The sequence below is a fragment of the Chrysochloris asiatica genome, unplaced genomic scaffold, assembly GCF_000296735.1.
Source record: "Chrysochloris asiatica unplaced genomic scaffold, ChrAsi1.0 scaffold00084, whole genome shotgun sequence".
Lineage (NCBI taxonomy): Eukaryota > Metazoa > Chordata > Mammalia > Afrosoricida > Chrysochloridae > Chrysochloris > Chrysochloris asiatica.
The window spans coordinates 10,898,540-10,920,770 of record NW_006408602.1 but is presented as its reverse complement, the minus strand read 5'-3'; the positions used below and the strand labels follow the sequence as shown (position 1 = coordinate 10,920,770).

Genomic DNA, 22,231 nt, shown 5'->3' with positions numbered 1-22,231 from the left:
GGAGCATCTAGTTGTATTTCTTCCAAGACACATTTGTTTGTTCTTCTGGAAGTCTGTTATTTTAATATTTTTCACCAATACCATAATTCAAATGCACAAATTCTAATATGGTCTTCATATTAATTATCCAACCGCCACATGCTTGTAAAGTAATTTAAAATACTATGACTTAGGTCAAGTGCACTACTGCTTCCATCAGTATCGATAGTGAATTCAAACAAAATGAAGTCTTTGACAACATCAATCTTTTTTCCATTTATCATGATATTACTTATTGTTACAGTTTTGCAGATTTGCATTTTCTTTACATTGAGGAGCAATTCATACTGAAGGCTGTAGTCTTTGATCTTCATCAGTAAGCAGCTTACTTACATTTTCTTCACTTCCAGCAAGCAAGGTTGTGTCATCTGCATATCCCAGTTAATGAGTCTTCCTCCAGTCCTGATGCCTTGTTCATCTTCATATAATTCAGGTTCTCAGATTACTTGCTCAGCATACAGATTGAATAGACATGGTGAAAGGATACAACCCTGACACACATCTTTTCTGATTTTATACAATTCATATCGCTTGTTCTCCTTTAACATACAGTTTCCTCATAAGCCCATGTAGTTTCCTTATAAGCACAATTAAATGTTCTGGAATCCCCATTGTTCACAATGTTATCCACAGTTTTTTGTTTGTTTGTTTCATTTTGTTTTTAAACACTTCATTGTGAATTGAGTGAAAGGTTACAGAGCAGATCATCAGTTTCACATTCAACAAATCCTATGCCTTGCTTCATTATATGGTTGCAATCCCCTCATGCACCAACAGTTAACAGCATTTAACCTCTACTCCAACCACTGCATTCCTCCCTGTCTCCCATCACTCACCATCTTTCCTCTACCAACCTCCCTCCAGTTGTATATTGTCTGCCCTGTCACCCATGTCAACATGTGTCTAGCCTCTAGTGCATGTATATTTAAAAAAATAAACCACGCAGGAATATATAATCATTTAAACAACCACAGGCCGTATTCAGGAAATCAGTCTCCTGGCCACCAGTACACAGCCTTTCTCTTCCCATGAGAAAGAGTCCTCAGCTGCTCAATCTCTCCCTGCCATCACATCTGCCTCCATCTCTGGTGTCACTGATACTCTGGTTAGGGTGCCAAGTTCCTTCATTCTCTTCTCTCTTGATGGCCCTAAGGTTCTCTGCTCCTGGAATGCAAAATTAGCTACTGCCCCCTTTTTGTTATACAACTACCTTTACAGTTGTGACAATTGCAATTAGTATGAAAACAGCTACTCACCACTATTCAATCAATGAATCGTATCCCAATCTCCTTTCAGTGGGAATTCTTTTCTCCCCCACCCCACACTTTGAAACTTAACTCCCTCTTGAAAACTTATAAGCCAACTACTTTATACCTTTGTATTTCCCCACCCCACCCCAATTATAGTAGCCAGTGTTTAAATTGCCCTTCCCTATCAATCCTGTGTGCAGAGGAGTTTGATCCTTGATGTGAAGATTCCTTCCCTCCTCTGTTGGTATTTTAAGCTGCTATATTCATAAGTCTGGTGTGGCACTGTGGGCTAATGCGTCAGACTGCAAAGTCATTTGAACTGCAAAGCTCAAGCTCACTAGCTGCTCCTTGGAAACCCTATACAGTGTCACTATGGGTCGGAATCGACTTGACAGCACTTAACAACAACAACATATTCATAAGTGTAGATCGAGTTAATCAAATTATAGCAATTTACACTTTCTTCCTTTATTAAATTTCTTTATCTTCCTCTAGTCAGGTTCTGATCATCAAGCCATCAAAGGTAGGTGAAATTAGTTACTAGTTACAAGTTTGGGTGTTCTTGTGTATCTCCCCTCACTTCATATCAACTGGACACTTCATTCTGAGATTTACCTCTGTGGCTAGGTCCTTGCCCATGCATGGGCTCAGGTGTCCCCAAGTCTAGCTACACTTCGGACCGACCAAGCCCTTCCTCTTCTCTTTCATCTCAAGGTCAACAGGAGTATGGAACGTGGTAAAACTCAGCCCATATCTTCATTACTGCCTTTTCCCCATTTCTGATCACAAGTAGACCAACATGGTCGCCAGCAAGCGTACATGCCTGCTCATGGATTCCCTTTGAGTTTCAGTATTGGAAGGGGGTTTGTCCTGAAGGGACTTGATTGCTTGCCCTGATGGGTCCCTGGCAGACAACTTGCTTGTTCTTGTAGTAGCCAATCAGACTGCCATTTTTGTTTTGGATTTTTCCTGGTGGTCTTTCTTTCAAGAAGTATCTACTATTCCTTTCACTGCTCTGGGGTGGTCTGTATGGCATTTCAAGTGGGAATGTTCCACCTCAGCAGATTCTGGATGGGGCTCAGGAGTCTATACACTGCAAAGACTCTGCAGGAAGCCTATTTCACTAGGCAAGTTCTAGAACCCCTTTTAGGTATTCCAATCAGTTATAGGCTGAAGACAGGTTTTCTGTAATCCTGTTTCCCAGCATTCCTTTCTATCCTACTCAAGTGTCTATTTTATAATAGTAGGCAAAGGAGCTCTGGTAGCGTAGTGGTTACGAATCGGGCTGCGAACAGCAAGGTCTGCAGTTCGAAGCTGCACCGTGGGAGAAAGATGAGGCGATCTGCTCCCGTAAAGATTTATAGCCTCGGAAACCCTGTTCAGGGTTGGTATGGGTCGAAACCGACTCGACGGCACTTAACAACAACAACAAAAACAACAGGCAAGGGAAACCAATATCCATAAGACAATCAAGCATCTTAACATTATTTCCCCACTTTTACCCATTCAGGTTGTGCCTTGATCCCTGTATCCCAAAGTCCTATTGTTACAAGTTTTAACATATTCATTGTTTACTTCTGTCCCATTTAGTCCATGCAAACCTGCCTAAGTATTTTCCTATCTACCTTGCTCTTTCATTCCCCTCCCTTTCCTTGTAAATTGCCCTCCTCAAACCGCCCCCTATCTCGAACTAGGATGTGACTATCCTCTAACCGGTGCACTACCATCCCCTCCCTTCAACCCCTGATAACCAACAAATATTTTTTTTTTCCATCTTAGTATGGGTACTTTTTCTTAAGCTTTTACAAAAATGGTCTTATGCAATATTTGTCCTTTTGTAACTGACTAATTTAACTCAGCATAATGTCCTCAAGGTTCAACCATGCTATGTGGTGATTTGCAGCTTCATTGCTATTCTTCAAGGTAGCATAGTATTGTGTGTATGTACCACAGTTTATCTATTCTTCCACTGATGAGCTCTTAGGCTGTCTCCATCTTTTTGCTATTGTGAATAGTACTGCTATGAACATTGGTGTGCATGTATCTACTGTTTTCCAGAGTGGTTGGACCATTTTGCATTCTCAGCAGCAATGTAGGAGAGTCCCAGTCTCTCCACATCCTCACCAGTATTTATTGTCCTCTGCTTTTTGATGATCAATTTTAGACTGAAGAACTTAATAGAATTCTTCAATTTCATCACATTTTTCTTTGCTGTTAAGTGCCATCGATCCAGTTCTCACTCATAACAACTATGTGTAGTAGAGTAGTAGAGTTTCTGAGGAGCAGCTGGTGTGTTTGCACTACTGAAGTTGCAATTCAAAATGACTTTTCCAGTTTAGTGCATTATCCTGCAGTACCATACCAGAAGCTGTTTCATTAGTTTCCCATAAATTCATATAAAGCATTACTTGGTCTTCTGCCTTGGCCTCAATTTATACCACTTGTCACTTTTCCATATCAGGTAATTGACAAGATTGGTTACATTGAAGAGTCTGTGCACATGATACTTTTTTTTTTCTGCCTGGGTTGTGCTTCACTCCTGTAGGTCACTACTCAAGTATTACCTACCCACAGAGGCGACCATGGTCATCTTATTAAACGTGTCACTCTCCATCACATTATTTTGTTTTATTGTATTTACATTACTCACACCATCTGAAATTTTTCTTACTGTTTATTATTTCCCTGAAATCAAAGCTCAGGGAAAACTGTTATAATCTCTATCTTGTTTGTTGCTATGTTTCTATCTCATAAACAGTTTAAGTGTATAGCAGGTGATCAATAAATAGTGTACATGTACACCTAATTTCCTTTACATTTTTAAAATAAAATATTATCTGTACAGGAGTTTCTTAGATAAAAAAATGTGAGAAAATCAAACCTCTCTGACTTTTAAATTCAAACAATTTCTCTCTTATTCCTTCCTTCATTCCTTCTTTTCTGACTTCCTCTCTCCCTTCCTTCCTTCTTTTATTCAGATTGTTATTACATGCTTTTACTGTTATTAAGTGTCATTGGGTAGGTTCCAACTTATAGTTGTGAACCCATATAGGGTTTCTGAAGAGCAGCTGGTGAGTTTGAACCATTGACCTTGCAGTTAGCAGTCCAATGTTTATTCTCCATTGCCACATCAGGAGTCATATTACATGCTAAGTACCAATCATTAACATATCATATTGTGTTTGTTGTAGACAATGGCCTCACTAAAGTCATTTTAATTCTTAAATTGTCCATTCCTAAATTAATGCCTGAATTGTAATAAACATATTCATTGTTAGACAGAGATTGTAAATTATTTGAGTGCCTAAGGTTGGCCTGGTGTGGCGCTGTGGGCTAATGCGTCAGACTGCAAAGTCATTTGAACTGCAAGGTCAGTGGTTCAAGCTCACCAGCTGCTCCTTGGAAACCCTATACAGGGTCACTCTGGGTCAGAATCAACTCAAAGGCACTTAACAACAGCAACAACAACAACAACAACAACAAGGTTGGCAGTTCAAACTCACTAGCTGCTCCTCAGAAACCTTATACAGAAAGAAAGATGAGGCTTTCTGCTCTAGTGAAGATTTAAAGCCTCAGAAATCCTATACAGGGTTACCATGAGTCAGAACTGACTTGACAACACTTAACAGCAACAAAGGTAGTGCTCGTATCTAGTAAAGTTCATACGATTCATATATCTAAGGACCATGAGGAGTCTTGGTGTGGCAATGTGGGTTAAAGTGCAGGACTACAAGGTCGGTTTGAATTGCAAGGTCAGTAGTTCAAGTTCACTAGCCGCTCCTCAGAAACCCTGTACAAGGTCACTATGAATGGGAACCAACTGGACAGTATTTAACAACAAGAACCATTAGGAAGAAGAAATCACTCTTTTAGACTAAAAAAATTTAAACAGGAAGCACTATACTATAAGGAATTAATTTATTTATCTAATAACTCAATAATACAGCCAATCCAACAGCTCAATAATGCAGTCATGTGCTGTAAAAATAGCTTTCTTAACAGCTGGCATTCCACAAAAAGACCACTTGTAGAAGGCAGAGAAGAGCAAAACCATGGCACATTTCCTGAACCACAAGTATTTCTGTATTTTTGGAGGAGGTAGAGCTAATTAATGGAACCTTGTGTGGCATTGTGGGTTAATGCCCTGAACTCCAAAGTTGATTTGAACCGCAAGATCAGTGGTTCAAGCTCACCAACTGATCCCTGGAAACCCTATACAGGGTCTCTATGGGTCTGAACAAATTCTAGGGCACTTAACAATAACAACAAAGATTGAAAGGAAGTGGTAGATAAGGTGAGAAAGAAAGGGACCAGTTCACAAAATTGTTTGTTGTTGTTGTATGCTGTCGAGTTGGTTCCTACCCATAGTAACCCTGTATAGGATCGGCTGGTGAGCTTGAACCACCGACCTTGCAGTTGAAACTGACTTTGCAGTCCAGCATATTAACCCACAGTGCCACAGTGAAATGCAAATTAACTTAAACTTTATTTTGCAGGTTGTTGTTGTTATGAAGTGCCCTCGATTCAGTTTTGACCCATAGCAACCCTTATTGGGTTTCTGAGGAGCAGCTGATGAGTTTGAACCACTGACTTTGCAGTATAAATGACTTTCTAGTCTGGTGCATTATTAACCACAGTGCCACACCAGGACTCCTTATTTTATAGGTGGTGGATGCTATTTGGTAGGCTCTTGGGAAACAATATAGGTTTGAAGAGGCTAAATCCAGATGCAGTAGTCTAAGTGAAAGAAAAGAGGAGAGCCAGAACACTGACGTGTGGGTAGATATTGATTTATATAAAAAGACATATTACTGATAGAATTCAGAGCTTTGAACTAGTTCATTCCGTTCAACCCCCTGCTGAAAATTTACATTTCTCCCACTGATAAAATGAATCAAAATCTACATTTTAACAAGGCATGAGGAGCACCTGGTGATACCTGAGTATCACTTGGGGATCTTGTTAAAATGTAGATTAAGATTCTTTGTACATAGGGTGAAATTCACATTTTCAGCCCAGGGTAGATGTACAGTGACCATGTTTGAAGTTCTGAATAAGAGTTGAGTATTGGAATGTGGAAGGTGATAGGCAAAGCAGCAGTCCAGGATGATTTCTTGGTTTGAGTTTGGTAGTGACTGTCTCCAAGAAAGATATTGAAAGAGAAAAGGGTTTGTTGAAGTTACAATAGGTTCCTTTTCCTTTTCCTTTTCCTTTATCACTTTAAAAAAGAAAATGTGTAAAAGATGTAGTGGGAAGGTGAGGGTGGAAGTGGCAGCAATCTACCAGAAATTTCAGGTTTTGTACTGAAGTGTTTTTTGCCGACCACTCCCTGGCCCCGTCACCCCTGTGTTGCCCCCTAGTAGGTTTTCATTTCTCCAGTTTTTTCCTTCTGATTCATCTTGCAAAACACAACTTTGAGAATGTTACTTATATAGCTGTATCTTCCCCATCTGGAGTCTAGGTGGGGGGATGTAAGATAAGCACTGGACTGCAAATCATAAGGTTGGTGGTTCAAATTTACCAGTCACTCCTTGGAAACCCTATACAGAGTCACTATGAGTCAGAATTGACTCCATGGAATTTAACAATATCTTCCCCATCTAGCAGACTGTCAACAACTACTTGAGGACTATAACTTTCAGCAGAGTGCTTGGCACATAGTAAATATTTGATATATTGAATTCCTGTCCAAGAATAGCAGGATGAAAGATTCTTTATCACTCTTAATTATTCCCTGTTGTACTTTCTAGACTATAGGATTGTTAATCTATATGTAAGTTGTATAAACCTTGAATAAATAATTCAAAATTAAATATAATCTAGTTACTCATCTATTCATATTAAGACAAGTGGTTTTCCGTATGTTATGGTTTCAATGTCATGTTTCTACATAGAAAAATAATAGCAACATTGCAAAGGTACTGGCAATGTAGTCTGGGAGAAAAAACACTGCACCAACCACTTAGTCCCTTACCTGGCCCTGAGATAGATCTAAAAAGTGAATCATTTAAATCCTCTATTAGTTTTTTCATTAATAAAAGCACAGTTCTAAAGATATCTCTGCCTCCATAAGTCTCTGTGCTATGTTATTTTGAAATTCTACTGGGGACACTAAACAATCTATTCACAAAATTATAGTTGCTACTTCTAATCTGATGTATCCTCTTTAGTTGTGGTTTAATTCATTTGCAGATAAATATTATTGAAGAATAGTATTCTCTTAAATACTGTGTTTTTACAGAAATAAAGAAGAGAATGGTAACTATTATCTAGATAATTCAGAGAAATAAAGATTTACTGGAAATAGCCAAGTGTTTAGAGCGGAATTAATTTTGCCTGAAATTGTTATTTGTGCATAGGGAAGCAATGGCTCTACAGTTGTATTTTACATTTTGATGGCGGTGGTGTGCCGGGGAGTTGGTTCCAACGTAAAGCAACCCTGCAGTAAATCTTTATAGGAGCAGAAAGCGTCATCTTTCTCCCATGGAACAGCTGGTAGTTTTGAACTCCTGACCTTGAGGTTAGTAGCCCTATTCATAACCACTATGCTACCAGAGCTCCTTTATATTTTGATAGCAAAATCAATATTAAAAATAGTTGATGTCTTAGGCTGAGTTCTGTAGAGTAGGCAAACTAGTAAAACATCTATATAAATATAAGGGGCTTCAAAAATGTTCATGGAAAAATTGTGTTATCTTTTCATTCTATTTTCCAAGAGGTTTTTGAAGTCCCTTGTATGTTTATTTCAAGGAAATGGCTCAAGCATTTGTGGAAGCAAGCAAGACTGGAGGCTTGCACAGGCTGAGAAACCCAAAATCTTCTGGTCAGGCTTCAGAAGGTTGCTGGTTAATGGGTTGTGGGAACTAGAAAATTTCTAAATCTTCATTCAGGTCAAGTGTCAGGCTGCTGGCTCGTGTCCCAGATCTGGAGATTGCAGAATAACGAGTTGGATGCAGGATTGAGAGAGAGCAGTCTTTGACAAAGGAGCTCTGGTAGCGTAGTGGTTACGAATCGGGCTGCGAACCTTAAGGTCAGTGGTTCGAAACTACCAGCTGCTCCGCGGGAGAAAGATGAGGCTTTCTACTCCCGTGAAGATTTACACCCTCGGAAACCCTGTACAGGGTCGCTATGGGTCGGACCCGACTCGATGGCACTTAACAACAACAACAACAGTCTTTGACAGAAGCTCTCTCTCTCTATTTTCCCCAAGGAAATACCCCTCTGAACTGATAGTTCACAAAAATCAAATTGCAAAATGGGAGTTGATTACATAATATCTGCCAAACCAATGAGAATCATGGCTTAGCTAAATTGACACATAACTCTAATCATCTAGTCCATTTCTTGTGACCTTGGTACCTGCACACATCTCTTTAAATTATACATAATCATTAAATAATGATTGTAAGGTCATACTTGCACCCCAAAGGATACAACTAAACCCACACTAGCCCTATTTATGTCTATTTTTATAAATAATGGAGTAAGGGTGGGACAAGAAAAAAATATTTTCACTATTGGTGCTGTGGGTTAATGCGCCGGATGGCAAAGTCGCTTTGAATCATAAGGTTGGTGGTCCAAATTCACCAGTCATTCCTCGGAAACCCCATACAAGGTTGCTATGTGTCAGAACCATCCTGAAGTCACTTCACAACAACAATAGCATGTATATATAATATGGAAGGAATGATCAAAATAACTACAGTCCTCATTCTATCATGTGTTCACATGGTCCTATCTACCTTCTTCCTCCCCACATTGCACATTCCCTTTGCCCTCATTAAGCACCGCAGCTGACTGTGGCCCTTTGCCAGGTGGTGGTTGGTGGTTATGTGCCATGGAGTCGGTTCCGACTCATAGCGACCCTGTACAGGGTTTCCGAGGCTGTAAATCTTTACGGGAGCAGATAGCCTCAGCTTTCTCCCATGGCACAGCTGGTAGTTTTGAACTGCTGACCTTGCGGTTTGCAGTCTGATTGGTAACCACTATATAACCAGAGCTCCTTGCCCAATGAGGTCACCCACATTTTCATCCCTGAAATATGTGGACCAAAAGAAGTCATGTCAAAATTGGGTTTTCATTGTTTTCCATTGACTTTGATCACAAAGCATGATAGTACTAGAAACATACTGAAGAATCTTCTGCATTCCTGATGTACCCTTCTCAACCTCCAATTTCCCCTTAATCAGGATCAATCACAACAGCCAATACAATAACTCCATTCTTTGCTGGTTGATCCAGGATATGAGAAGTCCCTGGTCATAGATCCAGTTCAATGAAATGAGTATTGTGTTTCCCAATAGGAGCATTCCTCCCTGTAGAAGACTTCTAGATCCACAGAACACAGGATTGCGGGCACAGGAAGCAAAAATTTTGTCAGATTATTAGGGATCATAATGAGTGTTGACACTCCCATTTCCAGACCTTCATTCCTAGATCAATGAATCCTTGTTATGGGAGAAACAGCACCACGTATTGGATACTGGTTTACAGTGTGCACAGACTCCTGGAAAACGTTTCTCCAAGCCTGCAAGATATTGCCACATAGTTGGCACTGTACTTCTGTCTTTAGAAAGTCATCCCATCATTCTATCAGTCTAGCTGCTTCAGGATGATGGGGAACATGGTAAGACCAGTGAATTCCATAAACATGGACCCATGCCACACCTCATTTGCTTTGAAGTGAGTTCTTTGATTTGAGGCAACTCTTCAGGGATACCACGTAAGTCTACAGATGGTAATTTTGGCAGAAACATTGCATACAGAGAAGACAAGTCTGTATCCAGATTAAATGTGTGTCTGAGTAGGAGGAAAACACTTCCCTTTCCATGATGGAAGTGGTCCAATGTAGTCAACTTGGTATCAAGTTTTGGCTAACTGTCCGTAGGCAGGGATGCCATATTGAGGCCTCAGTGTGGATATCTGCTACTGGCAGATTGGGCTCAGCAGTTGCTGTACCCAAATTAGTCTTGGTGAGAGAGTTTTTGTTATTGAACCCATGTATAACCTCCATTTGTATCACTGTAGTCAGTTTGTTCATAAACCCATGGGCAGTGACAGGAGTACATGCAATCCCATGTACTTGATTGCTTAAATCCTCCTTTTCTTAGTGACTTGGTAAGCAGTCACATGAGACACAAATATCTTCACTTCTTTGACTGTTGCAAAGAGGTATATCTGCATGCATCTTTTCCAAACCTTCTGGTCACACATTTTCCAATTGCTTTTATTCCCAAGTCCCTGAACACCTAGCCAAACCATTGGCTGTACTTTATGAATCATCATTTTTATTACACATCTGGCCATTTCTCCTTCCAAGCAAAATAAACAACCAGGTGCACTACTCAAAGTTATACCCACTAGGAGAATCCTTCTTTCACCTCTGTCATTCACTGAGGTCCCAGAAAGCGTCTGCATCTTTGCTGCTGTCCACTTTGGAGTGATGCCTACATATTATACAGAACCATTTGTAAATTAGGGATATGTTTTCTATTCCTCACTAAAGTGTAAGAAACTTCTCAAGTGGTCATAGATGCAGACTGAGAGAAGGAAGGTTAAGTGACAAGAATGGCAACCATGGACATGTGGGCCACTTCCTCATGAAACTTATTTTGCATTGTGATTCACCAAATAGGGGCTTGTCAACGACTTCAAGCTCCATCTCTGTCTGCCACTTACATTTTGAGAACCATTGGATGAGTAAGATCATGTGGCCAAAGTGGCCAAAATCTGCAAGAGATTAAAGCTTGTAGGGCAGCTGTTTTTGTGTGTTGCTTTTGAATATCTTTAGCAAAATTTTACTTGCATGGGACGTATTAATGATACTGTTCCATGATTTCCGCATTCTGTTGGGTCACCTATCTTTTGAATAGAAACAAATATGAATCTCTTTCAGTCAGTTGGTCAGGCAATTGTCTTCCAAATTTCTTGACATAGAGGAATTGGTGCCTCCAGTTCCATATCAATTTGTTGAAAGGTTTCAATTTGTATTCCATTAATTCCTAATGTCTTGTATTTTGCCAATTCCTTCAATGCACTGTGGACTTCTTCCTTCAGTATCATTGGCTCTTGATCATATGTCATCTCCTTTAATGTTTGAACATCGACCATTTATTTTTGGTACAGTGACTCTGTGTATTCCATCCATCTTCCATTTTGGTGCTTTCTGCATCATTCAATATTTTGCCCACAGAATCCTTCAACAATGGAAGTGAAGGCTTGGATTTTTATGATCAGTTCCCTCATCTTGAGAAATGCTGAGCATGTCCTTCCATTTTGGTTTTATAATTTCGTGTCTTTGCACATTTTGTTTTAATATTTGATTTTGTCTTCTTATGCTGACCTTTGAAATTTTCTATTCAGCTCTTTTACCTCCTCATTTCTTGCATTTGCTTTAGCATCTCTATGCTGGAGCGTAGGTTTCAGAGTCTCTTCTGACATCCATTTTGGTCTTTTCCTTCTTTCTTGTCTTCTTAATGACTGTTTACTTTCTTCCTGTATGATGTTCTTGTTGCCATCCCATATCTCTTCTCATCTTCATTCTGTCTTCATTTTTTAGTGTCTATTGCACCAAATCTTTTCTTGAGATAACCTCTAAATTTAGGTGGGATGTGTTCAAGGTCATATTTTGGCTCCCATGGTCTTGTTTTAATTTTCTTCTGCTTCAGCCTGGACTTGTATCTGAGCAACTGATGGCCTGTTTCATAGTCTGCCCGTGGCCTTGTTTAGGCTGATGGTAGCTTTCCCACTATCGCTTTCCACAGATGTAGTCAAGTTGATTTCTGTATTCCATCTGATGTGGTCCATGTATACAGTTGTCTTTTATGGTGTTTAAAAAAGAAATTTTAACTGAAGAAGCCATTTTTCTTGAAAAAATAAAAAGTCTACCGCATCTTTTCTATTACTATGGCCATATTTTCCAAGTACTGATTCTTCCTCTTTGTTTTCGACCTTTTCATTCCAATCTCCAGTAATTATCAATATATTTTAATGCATGCTTGATCGATTTCAGACTAAAGAAGTTGGCAGGCTCTTCCTAGGCTGACGCTCAGCAAGAAAAAAGCCATGTTCAGTTCAAGCACGAAGCTTGTGAAGTCCAATCATGAAAAGCCGAATGAACTAGTGTCTGGTATTTCTCAGGCTCTTGTTGAGCTAGAGATGAACTCGAACCTAAAGCCTCAGTTAAGAGAGTGGAACATAGCTGCAGCTAAGGAAATTGAAGTTGGTGGTCAGAAAGCTATTATAATCTTTGTTCCTGTTCCTCAACTAAAGTCTTTCCAGAAAATCCAAGTCCAACTAGTATGTGAACTGGAGAAAAAGTTCAGTGGCAAGCACCTGGTCTTTATTGCTGAGAGGAGAATTCTGCTTAAACCAACTCGAAAAAGCCATACAAAAATAAGCAAAAGTATCCGAGGAGCCACAATCTGACTGCTGTGCATGATGCAATCCTTGAAGACTTGGTCTTCCCAAGTGAAATTGTGGGCAGGAGAATCCGAGTAAAGCTGGATGGCAGTTGGCTTATAAAGGTTCATTTGGACAAAGCACAGCAGAACAATGTAGAACACAGAAATGTTTTCTGATGTGTATAAGAAGCTCACAGGTAAGGACGTAATTTAGCATTCCTAGAGTTTTAGTTGTAAACAAAAATAATTAAATGAGATATCATTCACATACACACACACACACACACCCAAAGAAGTTGGCAGAAGTTTTTAATTTTGTCATCACTGGTTTAGTGGTTGGTACATAAATTTGAGTCAGTGGTTTTATCTGGTCTTCCCAGTAGGCATATGAATCTTGTACTACTTCAAGATAGATCTTGAAATGTCTTTTTGATGGTGAATGTCATGTCATTCCTCTTCAATTTGTCATTCCCTGAATAGTAAACCAAGTGATTGTCAGATTCAAAATGGCCCCAACCAGTCCATTTCAGATCACGTATGCCTATGATATCAATGTTTATGTGTTCCACTTCCAATTTGTCTAGATTCATACTTTGTACATTCCATGTTCAGATTATTAAGTATGAGAGATGGTTCTAAAGAGCATTCTGGCTGTTCTTCCTATGTATGTCACTCTCGATATTTTCAGTATTTTTTGCCAATACTGTAATTCAGTTGCATAGATTCTTCTATGGCCTACCTTATTCATTGTCCAACTTTCACAATCATATGAGGTAATTGAAAACTCCACGGCTTGGGTTAAGTGACTGTTAGTCCTCAAAGTCACATATTTGTTCTTGAATACTTTGAAGAGGTCTTCTGCAGAAGATTTATATAATGCAATATTTTATTTGATTTCTTGTCAACTGCTTCTATGAGTATTGATTATAGATCCAAGTAAGGTGAAGTCTTTGATAATGGCAATCTTTTCTCCATTTATTTTGTTGTTATTTATTGGTCAGTTGGTATTTTTGTTTTCTTTACATTGAGCTATAAGCTGTACAGAAGGCTGTAGTCTTAAATTTTCATTGGTAGTATTTCAAGTCCTCTACACAAGAAAATTTCTGTCAGCTGCTTATCAGAGGTTGTTAGTGATTCTTTCCCCAATCCTGATGCCCCATTCTTCTTCATATAACCTAGCTTCTCATTTTATTTGCTCAGCATATAAAGTGAACTGTTGTTGATAAGTGGAGTCGATTTCAACTCATAGCAGCCCTGCAAAGGTTTCCAAGGAGCAGCTGCTGGGTTTTGCGCAGCAACCTCATGGTTTGCAGTCTGGTGCTTTTCCTACAATGCCACACCAGGACTCACAGATTGAACAAGTATGGTAACGGATATAACCCTAGCACAAACACCTTTATAATTTTAAAGCATTTCAGTACCCTTTGTTTTGAATTAACAACTGCCTTGTACAGTCTCCTCATAAGCGAATTAAATGTTTTTTTTTTTGTGGGGGGAAAATCAGCAAAGTTCTCACTAGTTAGCGTCATTCATCCATGTGATGATTTTATGCATTTAAAAAAAAAAAGTTTGTAGTGTGAATTGGGTGATAGTTTACATGGGAGAACGTCAGCTTTCCATTCATCCTATTGTATTTCATTTTATTGCACTGATTACAATCCCTTCCATGCATCATCATTCAACAGCATTTGCTTCCATTCCCTCTTGGTTTGTTTTTTTTTAATGTACACCTAAGCACTCAGGAAGATATAACCATTCAAACAACCAAAGGATACACCCCACAAGCCTGCCCCTCAGCTGTCAGCACACAGCAGAGTCCCCAGCTGCTCTATCTTTCCATGTCAGAATTCAATGTTCTTGAATACCCATTATTCTCAATGATGTCTGTAGTTTGTTATGATCTATACATTTAAATGCCATTGCATGATCAGTGAAGTACAAGTAATCATCTTTCTGATTTTTTTCTCTTTTCATCCAAGAGTCATCTGACATCAGCAAAGATATCCCTTATTCCTTGCCCTATTCTGAATGCAGGTTGAGTTTCTGTCAGCTCTCTATTGATGTACTGCAACAAGTATTTGGACTATAAGTGTTCAAAATTTTTACTTACAAATAGTAGTAATGATCTTGTTAGATATTTCTACATTCTGTTGGATTCTCTTTCTTTGGAATGTACACAGATATGTTGTTGTTGTTATTGTTAAGTGCCATCGAGTTGGTTCTGACTCATAGAGACCCTGTACAGGGTTTCCAAGGGTGTAAATCTTCACGGGAGTAGAAAACCTCATCTTTCTCTCACGGAGCGGCTGGTAGTTTTGAACCGCTGACCTTAAGGTTTGCAGCCCGATTCATAACCACTACGCTACCAGAGCTCCTTATGGACCCCTTCAATTGGTTGGCAGGAATCTGTGGCTATAGGGTAAGTTTTACTCTATTGCATGGGATTGTGATGAGTCAAAAGATTCCACAGCATTCAGCAACAGTAATGATGTGGGTTTGAGAGATGGATATTTTAAGGGTGAATCAAATCTGATATCTGAGAGTCCTTAGGCCCTACCTTGACAATAACAACACTAAAACCCCAATATAAAACTCATAGTCGTCAAGGTGATTCTGACCCAGAATGACCCTATAGGACAAAAGCACTGCCTCTTAAATTTCGAAGGGTGTAAATCTTTATAGAAGCACACTGCTACATCTTTCTTTCACAGACTGACTAGTGGGGATGGATTGCCAATCTTTTACTTACTAGCTGAGTAAACTTAACTACTGTGCTTTCAGGGCTTATGCAATAATAACAATAACTAACATACATTACTTACTTACTCAGCAGAAACAGTTAATGTTTTAAAGACTATGTGTCTTCATGCATTGAATTCTCACATTTTTATGAGGTAGATTCTATTGTTATCCCCATTTTACATATAAGGAAGCTAGAGCCTACAACACCTAATTATTAAATCTTGGTTGATTAATCTTTATGCTTATAAAATACCCATTCAACATTTGAGAAACCCTTATGATAGCTGTTGTCCGGCTTCAGTATCTGGATCAATTCAGCACTCGACTAAATTTTTATGGTTCTGTGGCATGGTAACATATCTACTCCTCACTTATCAGTGATCTCATTATCTGACATTTTGCATGATGACAATAAAAATGTATGTAATCTAACTGTTTTGCATATTAACAGTGTACTTAGTATGGCAATAATGCTGAAGTGCTAGATCAGAGTAATGCTGGCTGTGATAATGAAAGTTATGTGTCAACTGGCTGGGTCATTATTCTTAGGACTTGTTAGTTATATAATGGCGTTTTGTCAGCTATGTAATGATGTAATTTAAGTTATGTAGTGGTATAATTTGGCAGTGATGCAATGATGTAATCATTCTCCATTTTGTGATCTGATGTGGTCATACTACAGTTTTTTTAATTTTTTATAATAGCCTGTTCTTTGGAACCTAATAAGTCAGGAGATGGCGTACCTTTTAAATGTAGTGAATATATCACAAAACTACTTCTGTTTTTACTCTAAGGTTATAACTATCATATTTTGTTTGATGTCAATTGGCATTGCTTTGATCCATTAAAGTAACAGTAGTTGACAATTATTTTTGTTTCATAAGTTTTTAAATTATTTTATTGCTCCTATTGGGAAAGAAAGTAGCAGTCTTATTTCACTTAAACATTTTGTTCTATAATGTCTATAAATCTACATTAGAAATGATACACATTTGACTTAAGTTTTTAGAGAAAATTAATGAAAATATGAATATTAGCTATTGGAGAGTATTTGATGTGAATGATTAACTGTACTTTAATGACATATTTTTTCAAACTATTGCATACCATGTTACTTCAATGCAATTTTTTAACCTTGCATGTGCCTGTTCAGACACTTGACTCTGTTTTATTCAAAGAACTTTATTCCAAGAGCATAAGATACAGAATCTGTAAATAGATTTTTTAAGTGGCAAGGAGAGTTGAGTATATTAAATTAATAATTTAAACAATAACACTCTGTTGCTCTCTAAATCTGACCTGAGTTAGAGTCTGTAAAATTTGCTCACAGGTTTCAACCACTGCAATATTCTTGTCTTTGATTTCATTTCGTTTTGTTTGCTTTAATTTTACTTTACGTTCACGTGTGAACCTTTCTAAAGTAATATTTGATATTATGAAGCTCAATAGTAATTCTACTTATATGACTATCTAGATAAGCATATGTGGGAAAGGAGGACCAAAATATCAAAGGCATTATCATTTATATCATTTGTCTACACAAACCACTTTAAGAAAAAATTTGATGTACATGTATACAAATGAAAGCCTTTAGTCTTTGTTATGTTTTCATTATCCACAGTCTGTCTCTAAATTGAAGGAATGAGTCCTTGAACAAACACTAGGCTAAGGCAACATGTCTTTATAGCCTACTCATTGAGTTTTCTGAATTTAATTATTTTACTTTGTTATTACAAAGTAGCAGATCTTGTTTAGTAAATTCTTATACATTTTATAGTTGCTCAGATTTGAATGGCTGTTTTAAAAACTGCTTATCTCTTGAAAAGTTTAATCATGTTGGTAATCTAATGTAAAAAAAAAAATACAAGGAAACAAACAAAATACATTCAAACAATACTACTGATATATTTTCCTATTATTATGTTGTCTGATATTTGCATTGTCACAGGACCTTTCAAAGAGAAAACAATTATCCTTTGAAATTCTTGCACTAGGCATTGGAATTTTTGGCCAGTAGTAGATTGTGGTTTATTTTCCTGATTTAAATACAGCTAATGATTAATTATTCAGAGCTGCAAGCTGTACCAAGTCTTCAAGATAAAAAAATATTTCATCTGAAAATAGTTTTGTGTTCCTTAGCTATCATGTTCAGCGAGTTATGGATTTGTTATTTTTATTATACTAAATACTGCATAAATTAAATAATAGTGATAATTAGTATAAATGAATTTCTGGTTTAAGTTAACAAAAATTCCAGCTGATACATGTAGTTATAGTATATGTATATGTATAGTCTTGGTGTGAAGCTATAGGATAAGTGCTGGACCGCAAGTTCAGTTTCAACCTCAAGGTCTGAGGTTCAAATTCACCAGCTGCTTCTTAGAAATATTATACAAGGTCATTATGAGTCGGAAGTGACTCGATGGCACTAACAATAACAAATTCTTTTTTTAAGGCATATGAAGAAGTGCTGATGGTGGTGTGGGTTAGACATTGAGCTGTTAACCACAAGTTTGGCAGTTCAAATCCACCAACTACTTTATGAGAGAAGGTGAGGCTGACTGTTTCCATAAAGATTTATCATATCAGAAACACTATGTTTCTGATACTGTAAATCTTTGATACTGTAAATCATAAAGCTATGACTCAGAATCGACTCAAGGGCAGTGGATTTGTTTTTTGGTGGGTAATATGAAGTGATGGCACTTAACATCAGCACATCATAAAGATTTTTAGATGCTTTTTATGGTTAATGTTAATCTCATTTGATAAACTGAGATACAACATGTTGTTCAGTGCTATCAATTCAGTTCCAATTCCTAGACAACCAGTATCCTAGATGTGGTGACTGGGTTTGAATGGCTCACCTTGCAGTTAGCAGACCAATGCTTATCCTACAGTGCCACACTAGGACTTCCCACACCATATAGGCAGTTGATCTAATTGGCGTGGTAGTGAATGATATGGAGATGGTCCAGACTCATGTTGAGAGTAGAATGTCAGGATTCAGGGAGTTACACAGCATAAGGTAGATGCTTCAGTGGTATGAGACGGGCCAAACTGGTCCATCAACTATCACAGTCATTTTGTTGCTGTTAAGCACCTTCAAGTCTGTTTCTGAAGAGGAGCTGGTGAGTTTGAATTGCAGTTCCAGTTGATCTAGTGGTCTAGTGCATTATCCTAGAGCACCACACCACAGATGAGAATTGGAAAGCAAAGGCAAATCAATCCTGGAATAAAATGACTGAGGTCAGAGGAAGGATTCAGGAGCTAGCAATAGTCAAACTAAGGAAAGAGGAGTGAATTTTAGGGGGAAACAAGAGCAGAAGTCAAGAAACAATGATTAATTGAATCTCAAGGATATTAAGAGAAATTCTCAATGTGTCACACAACATTTAGTATGACTTTCAGACACTATTCCAACTGCCTTTTATTTTAGATTGCTTTGGTAGTGTAGTGGTTACGAATTGGGCTGCAAACCTTAAGATCAGCAGATTGAAACTACCAGCTGTTCCGTGGGAGAAAGATGAGGCTTTCTGCTCCGGTAAAGATGTACAGCCTTGGAAACCCTATACAGGGTCGCTATGAGTCGGAACCGACTCCACGGCACATAACAACAACAACATGTGCAACCTCCACCACTCGTCAGTCAGTTTATATACTGTGGGGGCTTGTGATTCTAAAAGCTATGCAATTGGTATTTTAAACCGGTATTTTCTGCAATGCTGATAATTCTTAAATTATTCCTCTTCATGTTGTCTAACATGAATCTTAGACCCTCTTCAGATTTTTTTTAATCCTTTTTTCTGTTTGTTCTTCTATCTTAGTGGTATTGAGAGATTTGTCTTCCAGTTCACTGGTTCTGCCTTCCATCTCTTCTAATCTACTCCTTGCCCTTTCAGTGTATTGCCTATTTCTGATATTCTATTATCAATCATCTGTAGGTTTTGAATAGTTTCCAATGCTGTCTCTATCTTATTTGATTGTTCCTGTAGTGCTTTCTGGACTTCATCTTTATTTTTCTCAACTCCATTGTAAAGTGTTTTGAAACATTTTAAATCATTTTTCTGAATTCCTTCTCAGGCATTTCAAAGGCCTGCCCTCCTTCCAGAATGTCGTCTAGGTCTACCTCTGGGTGATTTGTCTCAGACATTTTATCTTGTTCCTGGACATGTACTCATATGGTCATCTGCTTTTGCTTCTTGGACATGTTTAGTATTTATCTGTGGCCTTAATATTTAATTGACTGTGTGTTTTGGTACTTTTTATGCCTTCTGATTACTTCCAGGTAGATGTGAGTAGGATGTGGGCTTCCCTTTTCACTCTTCTTATTGCTTAACTCAGAGTAACTTTCACAGGTGTTGTCTGCCTCACTGGTATATGGCAATTGGTATTGGTTCTTGTCTGGGTTTTGGTGTTTTATAGAGTGTGATTGCTGCTTGACTATATGGCAGCAGTTGCTGTCTCATCTTGGGTAATATAGGGACAGAAAGAGTTCCCAAAAGGTAGAAGGGGGAACATAAAACAGCAACAGCAAAAAAGCAAAAAACAAACCACCAAAACAACAACAACAAACAAAACTAGATTGGATACTGTTGTCTATAATCACAGAAAGGGGAGAGGAGGGAGAGAAGGAAAAAAAAAAAATCTGTAGCCTAATACCAGTATGGCTTTAATGCCCTCTTTCAGCTTCTTGCCTTCAAGGCCATCTGATAAATTTGAAGATTCCACTGTTAGTTGTTTGCTATACTTTCCTGAGGTTTTTGTAGTTGATGTTCCATCGGCCTAAAACTCCTTGTATAGAAATATTTGGTGGTGTCATAGTGACCTTTTCTCCCGCAGAACAACTGGTAGTTTTGAACTGCTGACCTTGCGGTTTACAGCTTGATTCATAACCACTACACTACAGACTCATTTTTTAAATTTTAAGCTTCTATTCCAATGTCACTACTTCAAAAAAGTCTGTGCTTAGCCGTCTAAAGAAGGTCCTCATGCAAGCTCTATCAATTATTTGCTTCACTTATTTGTTACTAGTTTATTGTGTGTATCTCCTCCAAACATGAATATGAAAGATACAAAGAGAGACTTTCAGTGTTTCACTCCCACTGACCCTAATAGGTGATTACTGGCTATATATAAGTTATATACCCACATCTGTTTTAAACTTCCAACGCATTACTGTACATTGAGAAATTTGGTCATTTCGTAAAACATACTTAACAGATCATTTAATTTTCCCTCTAGTGGTAAGCTAAAAAGACAATTAAATTCTTATCAGAAAGAAAGGAATGATTCATATAATTTGAATTCAGTGTCATAAAAACAAAAAAGACATCACTTCTTGAACCTTCCCTAGGAATCAGAAAGCCTTGTCACTGAACAGGACACTTTATTCTTTTTATGGAGGGTGAATGATAGCAAATACCCACTGTGACTTTCTGGTCTTCCCTTTTCAGAGGAAAGCACTTTGCAGAGAGGAATCTATATTTTTGTTAATGATATTTAAGCTTTATTAGTTTCACACTCCATCACTCGTCTATCAGTTTGTTGTACTGTGGTGGCTTGTGAGTTTCTGTGATTCTGAATGCTATGCCACCAGTATTTAAATTCCAGCAGGGTCACCCATGGTGGACAGGTTTCAGATGAGCTTCCAGACAAAGACAGACTAGGAAGAAAGAGTGCCGAACTACTTCCGAATATTTAGTAACGGAAAACCTTATGAATAGCAGAGAAACACTGTCAGATATAGTGCTGGAAAACAAGCCCCTAAGTTGGAAGACACTCAAAATGCGACTGGGGAAGAGCTGCCTCCATAAAGTAGAGTTGACTGTGATGACATGAATGGAATAAAGCCTGTTGGAGACCAGCACACGAGAACTTCATTTACTGTTGGGGCACAACTCAAAATGAAGAGAAACAGCTGTAAGCATCCATTGAAAATCAGAATATGGAAAGTATGAATATGGAAAAATTGGAAGTTGTCAAGAATGAAATGGAACACATAAACATTGATATCTTAGGCATTAGTGAGCTGAAATGGACTGGTATTGGCCATTTTGAATCTGGCAACCACATGGTTTACTATGCCTATAAAGACAAATTGAAAAGGAATGGTGTTGCATTCATTGTCAAAAAGAACATACCCAGATCAGTCATGAGGTACAATGCTGTCTGTGATAGGATAATATCCATACACCTACAGGAAAGCCCAGTTAATACCACTATTATTCAAATATATACACCAACAACTAAAGCCAGTGAGGATAAAAAATAGAAGAATTCTACCAACTTCTTCAATCTGAAATTGATCAAACATGAAATCAAGATGTATTGATCATTAGTGGTGATTGGAATGCAAAGGTTGGGAGCAAAGAAAAAGTCTCAGTAATTGGAAAATATGGCCTTGGTGATAGAAATGATGCTGGAGAACGCATGATAGAATTCTGCAAAATCAATGATTTGTTCATTTCAAACACTTTCTATAGACAGCATAAGAGATGACTATACACATGGACCTCAGCAGATGGAATACATAGAAATCAAAATGACCACATCTGCAGAAAGACGATGAAAAAGCTCCATATCATCAGTCAAAACAAGGCCAGTGGCAAACTGTGAAACAAGCTATCAATTACTCATATGCAAATTCAAATTGAAGCTGAAGAAAATAAAAACAAGACCACCAGAGCCAAAACGTGACCTTTAATATGTCCCACCTGAATTTAGAGATCATCTGAAGAACAGATTTGATACATTAAACACTAAAGACCAAAGACCAGAAGAGTTGTGGGATGACAT

General features: G+C 38.1%; 1 protein-coding gene and 1 pseudogene across 1 annotated transcript in view; both read left to right on the top strand.

The window, feature by feature from the left end:
* Positions 1-22,231, top strand: part of FUT9 (fucosyltransferase 9 (alpha (1,3) fucosyltransferase)) — a 332,528-nt gene that overhangs the window by 26,721 nt on the left and 283,576 nt on the right. The window lies entirely within an intron of this gene.
* LOC102832898 lies at positions 12,354-12,905 on the top strand (annotated as a pseudogene).